The sequence below is a fragment of the Alosa pseudoharengus genome, unplaced genomic scaffold, assembly GCF_046254945.1.
Source record: "Alosa pseudoharengus isolate Yale_2024_CS ecotype anadromous, Long Island Sound unplaced genomic scaffold, YU_APseudo_1.1 YU_APseudo_1.1_scf_14, whole genome shotgun sequence".
Taxonomy (NCBI): Eukaryota; Metazoa; Chordata; class Actinopteri; order Clupeiformes; family Clupeidae; genus Alosa; species Alosa pseudoharengus.
The window spans coordinates 35,298,515-35,307,517 of record NW_027468609.1 but is presented as its reverse complement, the minus strand read 5'-3'; positions in this window follow the sequence as shown (position 1 = coordinate 35,307,517).

The window sequence follows — 9,003 nt, the reverse complement described above, 5'->3', positions numbered from 1 at the left end:
GCTACTGACAACGGCAATGTCAATGGAGAAAAAGTGCTTTCTGGTATTCTGCGTTTTTTGGAGTACACAATATGTATTCATCATTTGGTCAATGTCCCCTGATCCCTGCCAAGACTTGGTTCCCCAGTAGCAATGGATATTAGGGAGGGAAGTGAACCCCATGTAAATGATCAATCCCAGAAACCTGTGAAACTCTTCTGGGGTCTTTGTCCCATGCCCCTGCACTGTTTGCATATGATGGCCTACTAAGCACAAGCTCCCATTCCCTCCGGTAAAACCACATATGCCTGGGACAACAATGTGAGTAAAAAAGAACATAACAAGTCTATTTCACACAGTTTTTTAGTCTGCACCATCCTACACATGGCACATAAATCTATACCTTCTTCCTCCATCCCCTCATGGTCTTCAGCATTGTGAGCGCAAGCTCATGAGCAGTCAGCTACCTCTTCAGGCTTGCGAGAAGGTCTGTGTAGGTCTTGTCATCCTCCATCTGAAACAAGAGCGAAATCATACAAATACCTTTTATTAATGTAAAAAATAAAATGACAAAACTACAGATTTGTGCATGTATGCACACAAAAGAAGAGGTAGCCTAAACTATTGAGGCATCCCCAGAATATACTCGAAATATTTCTAAGTAGGCCTATGAAAAGTCATTGTATTACACATGGGTTTAGCTACCCTAAATCTGATTGCCTGGCTGGCATCAAGATAAAGACAGATTACATTTCACCTAGTAACAAACTGCTGAAATGCAATAATGACATTTCTGACAGAATATGTGATTTCACATCATGTTTTCTATAACTAAATATTGAGGAGTTGTGCTTCATCTATTTCAAGTCATGCCATCTTAGAAAATGTTGAGACAAGCACGTCTGATGTTTGTCATTTAGAAGTTAGCAAGCTAAAATAGTTCACTACAGACTGCACTACAGATAACAACCGGAGGAAAGGCAATAAGTTAATTACATTTCTGACAGAATATGTGATTTTACATCTTATTTTCTACAACTAACGTTACATATTGAGAGGAGTAAAAATATCGCTCAACTTATTTCATGTAAGAGAACGCAACTTAGAAACGCGGCGCCCATTGATTTATTCAGCTTTGGTTTGCTATACTGTCTTGCCAATATAAGGCTTACCTAACAAGCAAATTGGTACTAGATAACAAACTTACCTACAGGTTATATACTAACAGGTTTTTAAATGAAACTGTCAAATGAAAATAACTGACATCAAAAGCAAACGATAATATTGCAAGCAGTTCAGAATTATACAGTTAGCTAAAGTTACGTGACGATGCACTAGCCCCCCGCTAAGCCATAATGTTGACGCTGATGAGAAAGCATATTACTGTCAAATAACATGATTTAAGGACTTCAAATTAAGATAAACCATAACTAGAACCGATGTAAAAACAATATTACCTCAGTTTATCCAGCTTTGTGGTTTCCAGTCGAGGCAAACTCCAACTTAAGTGCAGGTGGCATCCGGCTGTCCACGTGAAATGCACTGACTCAAGTGAAAATATTTTTTCAAGACTCATCTTCAAGTATCCAAAACATTTCGCGCCATAAACCCCTTAACCAATCATATCAAATTGAAGCTTATGTTGTCAGCATTACGGGGAAGATTTCAGAAATAAAATCAGTCATTGGACAGCTGAGATATTAGATGATTGGTCATCGTTAAAATTTTAACGAAATTAGAATGGTCGGGCTTGTAAGGGTTAAACAATGTGCCCAGGGGTGTGGCAATTAACGACATAAGGTGTGGTCTGGCGCATGATCTAAAAATCGCTATCTTACACCATCTAAAATGCATTACGCCACTGACCAAGAAAAACCTGGTCCATAGCAAAAGGCGCATATGAAGCACAGCTGAAGACGCACTGTCACAAGATGTACTGTAAGTAGCAGCTCCTCTACAGGATGAATGTCTTTAGGTTTTTTATTCAGTCATTTGAACATTATTGGGATAAGTCTTGCTTTTTTCAGGCTATGTTTTCGATGGTAACCCATTGTCAGTCAATAGTGAAAGTAATTAACTGTGTATAACTGTTGTGGTTGACTATGAGACCACGGTAAAGTTAGTTTCACTTTCCCAATGAGTGCAAATGTGTGTAGGCTATTCTCTGCTAGGTTTTAGTAAAGCATGTGTGGCAAGTGGTATGGTTGTTAGGGGCTTTGAGCCCGGATACATTTGCTGACTACGCCACGATGGGACTTGCACCCAAAGATATAACTCACACATCAGTAACCTTAACCCAAAAAGGCACTCGTTGGTTCGTGAACTGAATTGGAGACGTGGTTCCATAAAGGAAATCAAGCTTTTATTGACAATGAACAAACATGTTGCACCAACACACATGGATGCGCATACACTGGAAGGGGAGAAGGATAGGCAGGGCTGAGGCTTACCAGTGGGAGGCCAGCGAGCCTCCAGGGGGTCAACCACTCACACGTGCGCAATCACTCACACACACGGGAAAAATATGCCCACAACAAGTGAAAAAGAAGGCACGGCACCCAAAGACACAGGGTATCCCGCCACCAAAAGGGACGCTACACCTCCACCTTGGGCCTCAGCTCCTGGGAAACAGAGAGGAACACAACACAGGGTTAAGGGGATCACACACGTGCACACACACACACAACTGAACAGGTTAACAAAATACAGTACAGGCCAGGGACCTTGATGGCCCTGGCACTAGAGATCCACAGCTATAAAAGGCCTCCGGCTAGTGGTGGGTCATATGAACACAGGACAAACACAAAATACAAATACTCTCAAAACGAGGCTGCAGACACTGAGGATCAGCAGCACTATGGAGGGCCTCCGTCAGTGGTACCATGAGATGAGATGTAAAATAAAAGGAATGACACAGTAACACAATCAAGTAAAAGGAGCCAAACGCTGTCACACTGGGTATCAACAGCGCTACACAAATGGCATCCTTCCAGTAGCAAAGAGAGATAACTGACAAATTCATAAACAAAATGAACAAAAATGCTCAGTTGCGTCAATCAGGATACTCAGACACTCAATGCATACACACAATCACAACATATTCAGTCATTCATTCATTTAGACGCTGCACACACAAAGACGAAAGACACAACACAGAACACAGTTCAATCCAGCTGGCAAGCGAATCACGCTAGGCCATACATGGGCAACATACGGCCCGCGGGCCACATCCGGCCCGTGGGCTTTCCCTGACCGGCCCGCGTAAGGTCCGTGAAAGAACAATAGTCAAGAGCCTAGCATAGAGATAATGCATGCAAATCAATATCGTTGCTTTTATTTTGAAAGCGACTGCTATTTGTACGCCCATACATTTGTGCGTGGATGCATACGACGTAAACACCCTCACTGATGTGCTGGTGAATAGAATTTATGCTTCTGCGTCGACATGCAGTTGCCTTTACGTCGGCGTAAACTTTTCAAAGTTTTGTGTCTCTTATGTCTGCGTCGCTCACCACCGCAAAGGTTGTTAGAACAAACTCCTACTGCTGCTCGTTGGCGATACGAAGTGTTCATTTCAAAACGTTACTGGCAGATAGACAGTTTACAATCGGATAACCCCGTCATTGTAACCAAAATATGTCTGAGTTTATTTGCAAAGCTTATGTTAGTGAACCAGTATGATGCTACTACCCACAGGTTGCTTGAAGCAGCCGGCTCAACACACAGAGCGAGTTGACCAATCACAGTTATGTGCATAAAGTTAAAGCAAAAACATAGCCTACATTTTTAAAATAGTTTTCTTTGTGCATGTTGATTAACTAATGACAGCATACTATTGTCTGCTCCACATTTTCATAGTCTAATTCTGCATAGAGTTAATTTAATGATGGTAATGATTTAATGATGAAATATTGCTGAGTGTTGATGAAATGGTGGCACAGGCCTATCGGTTGTACTGACTCCTTCACATTTTCATGACCTAGCCTAATTATATAGATATTGTAGTACTACGGTGGCGCATTGCATTCACATCACAAAAAAAAAAAAATCAGGTTATCTCATAATTATCTCATAATTACGAGATAGTATCTCATAATTATGACATATTATCTCATAATTACGAGATAACTATCTCATAATTACGAGATAATTATCTCATAATTACAAAATAATTATCTCGTAATTATGAGATAAGGATAGGATCCGTGCTGAGCATGTAAACAGCCTTTCAATAGAAGCAAGCACATATTTCCTATTGATTTCCTGCTTTGAATGACTTTAAGATTAACATGTCTTTAAGCGGCATGAAACATAAGCCTGTCAAATCGCCAACAACCCCAAAGCAAAGAGAATAGATTAGGCCATGTCCCAAAACTGGATAGATGTGCAACTTTCAGACGGAGTGACGAATCAAAAATTGAAAAACGCCAACCTATTCAGCTTGTCTGGAGGTCTGAAGATGATGTGTACTGGATTTCATAGGAATTGGATCTAGGGTCAAGGAGGAGATAGATTAGTTTCACTTTTGAGTTTTTGGAAAATGGCGGGAAAATGTGAAGGATTGACCTTTTGAACCTGGTGTGTTTGAACCTGCCGCTATTCTGAATGTAATTAGTGTCTAAACGGACCTCGGGTGAAGCACCAAGTGAATCAGCACATTATGATAAAGAAGGACGTGTAGACACTAATTACATTCAGATTAGCAGCAGGTTGTGTGGGGCAGCCGTGGCCTACTGGTTAGTGCTATGGACTTGTAACCGGAGGGTTGCCGGTTCGAACCCTGACCAGTAGGCACGGCTGAAGTGCCCTTGAGCAAGGCACCTAACCCCTCACTGCTCCCTGAGCGCCGCTGTTGTTGCAGGCAGCTCACTGCGCCGGGATTAGTGCATGCTTCACCTCACTGTGTGTTCACTGTGTGCTGAGTGTGTTTCACTAATTCACGGATTGGGATAAATGCAGACCAAATTTCCCTCACGGGATCAAAAGAGTAATACTTATACTAGCTATCAAAACATTGCTCTGCACCTGCAAGTAAACTGTTCCTGTAAATGTTTTCCTCATGTGTGACTGGACTTTTGTTTTATATACCCAAATACCTGGGATACATGTTATTATTTCTTTTAATTTATGTGTATATATGTGAGTATGGGTGTAGGTGTGCGTATGCTTCATCTCAAGGGGTTATCCTCTTAACAATAAAAAAATTAAAATTCAGTCTGTCATGGCCAGTGTCCTTTTCTATGCTGTGGTATGCTGGGGAGGCAGCACTAGGAAGAGGGATGCTAGACAACTGGAGAGGCTGGTGAGAAAAGCCGGCTCTGTGGTGGGCATGGAGCTGGAGTCACTGACATCAGTTGCAGATAAGAGGACCCTGAGCAGACTGCTCTCTATAATGGACAATGACCGCCACCCCCTACACTCCACTTTCTCCAAGCAGAAGAGCATGTTCAGTAGTAGGCTCCTCTCTCTGTCTTGCAAAACAGACAGACTGCGTAGGTCCTTTGTCCCTAGGGCCATTTAGCTCTTCAATGCTACACGGGAGAGGGGTGTGTTTGACTTAAGTGTTTAAGTCTGCTCTGCACAATGCCCTTTGTACCATGCCTTCATCTGGGTGCCTTTATACATACACATAAACTACCCTGGACTACCCTTCTTTAAGTCTTTTACTTTTGTCCATGTATAGTTCAGTAATTATTATTTTATTTTTAATATATTGTGTAGCCTGTACTTGAATAGATATATAATTTTCACTGGAAATGTATACTTGCACTGACACTCTCTTGCACTATCATACTGTTGCACCTTTCTGCATTTTCCCCTACCGCTCCTTTAACATGTTACAATCTAACTTTAGGCTACTGTAAGGGCACACTAATATCTTCCTTTGTATTTTTGTTGTATGTGTGTGTGCGTGGATGTCCTGTCTGTGTATGATGTGTAAGCTATTGGACACCTTCATTTCTTTCTGGATAAATAAAGTATCTCTATCTATCTATCTATCTATCTATCTATTTATGTATCCATCTATCCATCCATCCATCCATCCATCTATCTATCTAAACTTATATCTATCTACACACCTTACAAGTGCTCAATGATTAAACATACCCTGTCGCGTGGGCTGATGGAAGCTAAAGCAACTGCTTACAACATGTGTCGTAAGGTGTGCTACAATGAAATACTACTGTAGGCCCTAAGTAGCCTATGCTATAATAGGTTATATAGATCATTGAATACGTATTGAGTCACCGTACTCAGCTAGTACATTTTCCATAGCAACGGGCAGGTCTCCAAGGCAACATCCTCTGCAATCTTGTGTCTGGACCATCATCTGGGCTACGGACGCAACAATACTATGCCTAAAGAAATGGGTTAATTGTGTTATGATTGTCAGCTCATGAGCAGGCCGTTATCGATCAAATGTATAAGAGGCGGGGACAATAATGGTCTCACAATAGCACTGCGCGAAGTGGTGAACACTCATGTCAATGTTGACGTCTCTCCACTCGTTATAAATTCATCCAAACGACGGGCATCCCACGCGAGTTCCATCTGTCCAATCTCCTCTCGTCTCCATTGACGACGTCCATCCATCCTCGACCCTGTCGCTCAACGAATAGTGAATACCAGCACAGCGCGTGCATGCTGAAGAGATGGACCCAGCCGTGCTCATCTTTCTTCTGTACGTGATGATAGCCCACGAGCTTGTCTGCGGCTGGATGCAATACCGGAGAGAAGCGGCAAAGCCCAGAAAACGCGCTGCACTTATGTGGTGCTCCAGGTTAGGTCTCTGTCCTGCGTGCGTGCGTGGGTGTGTGTGCGCGCGCGCGTTTGTGTGGGTTTGGTGTGAGCGTGCATGTAGGCTACGTGTACCTTGGTGTTTGTGTTCGTTTCATCGCATGCATTAGTAATGAACGTTAGCAGATTTCTATTCTGCTATTGCATGTGATACTAAAACATACCGTGGCATCATCTCTTTTTGTCTTTTGCCCTGCTTGCGCGTCTGGTGTCGCTGCGCCACGCCTCGTTTGTGTCCCCAGTTCTCGTGTGTGCCAAGGCACCTGGCGAGTGAGCAGCCAGTCCATGAGGACAGACCGAGGGAGGGACTGGAGGAAGAGTGGGCGCATCGTCAGGAAGGCATGAAGGGAAAAAACAGGGAGACAGACTATGCAAGACTGAGATGTGAGACCAGCTCCCTCAAGGGCCCTACTTTAATTAAAGAGACTTCAGGTCAACTATGCCACTGACTGCCTTTGTAGAGAGAGAGAGAATTTTGAATTGAAAAATTTAATTGTGTTTGTGTGTGTGTTGTTCCCAATTTGATACATTCAGAGTCCATTGTGTTTACAAAGTGTAATGTATGAAGTATTTCTATACACATTTTGGTGTTTCTCAATGTGTTTTTCATGTATGATGATAACTGTTTACATTGCAATTCTATTGTTGAAATATTCTGTATGTTTTGGAATAAATTCTAATTGTAAAGTTCACTAGATTTGTTCTTTTTTTCACCACATGGACAATAGCATAGCCCATTGATTAAAATAACCTTTACTTGTTAGGGACAGGCAGGTTCTGCAGGACTGATTATGTAAAATGAGGGTATAGTGTAAAAACAGATTGATCAACAGAGTTAACAATAAACAAAACATTAATCAACAAAAATGTACCTGGTTAATTAGGCCAGTTACATTTACCTAACATGGAAAATAGACCAAAGTGGATGTCCTAATACTTAACAATGTTCAGAGACAATACATAATACATATATGATGTATATTAATACAATACCTACAATAGTCTGTCATCGTGATATCATAATAGCATTGAAGAGAGCGTGTTAAAAGAATTGGATGATATCTTGAGGCCCCTTTAGGGCGCCTTTTTTCGTGACTGCCATCCAGCAGTAGGGAATGCAGGAGGAAGAGTAGTATCACCCTCAGGTAATAGTAGCAGCCTGTGAAGAGTAGCTTCACCCTCAGGTAATAGTAGCAGCCTGTGAAGAGTAGTATCACCCTCAGGTAATAGTAGCAGCCTGTGAAGAGTAGTATCACCCTCAGGTAATAGTAGCAGCCTGTGAAGAGTAGTATCACCCTCAGGTAATAGTAGCAGCCTGTGAAGAGTAGCTTCACCCTCAGGTAATAGTAGCAGTCTGTGAAGCACAATTCTTCGAATGAAAGTTTTAGACTTTTCTAGAACGGAATAGAGAGCTAAAAATCAGGCCAATGACATGGTGTTTCTAAAGCTGATGAAACATGGGGCAACTTTTTCAGCTACAGTATGATGCTTGGCAATGTTCCTCACTATTATGATTCTGGCATGTTCCCATTGATATTGGACAACAACTTCTTTCCAGTTTCAAATCGTCATGATCATCCAATTAGAATAAATGATACTGGTTATGTAGTTGCCCAGCAACTTTGCTCAAAAAGTCACCCTAGCCACCTTTAGTCAATATTACTGTCTGTGGGGATAAAAAACAAATTTAAAGCTAGTCACAATATGTCTAAGCTTGTTAAGCCCTACAGCCCTGGTTGTCAGTGGGTGTGAACTTAAAATATCTTTCCAGGAAGTGGATGTACTTAATAATAAATTCATAAATATTCATAGAAGCAGGAATTGCTGTCAAATTAAATCATATTCTGACTAAATGAGTTGTTTCAGGAATGCAGTAACCTTGATTTCCTTATATGTGTCATATCCGGCAAAAGGGTTTGTTGGAAGTTTTCCTTCCAAAGTTTTTCATCTGAATTTTCTTTGACTTTGAATCTTTTCCAAGAAAGATAGTAATACATCTTATACAGCTAGTGTTGTGGAAATATACTACTCTGTGCTAGAAACTAATGATTAACAAGATAATTAATCTGTTCTTAGTTTACTGCTTACACCACGAATGCTTACTGTCTTGTTTATATCATCATTGTAAATATGTGGACATGTAGCTTTTCCCACTGACGCATCACTTCTCTGATGAGTGCTTTGGGATACGTGTGAAATGAAAAGTACAGTAAGCATACTGCTGAG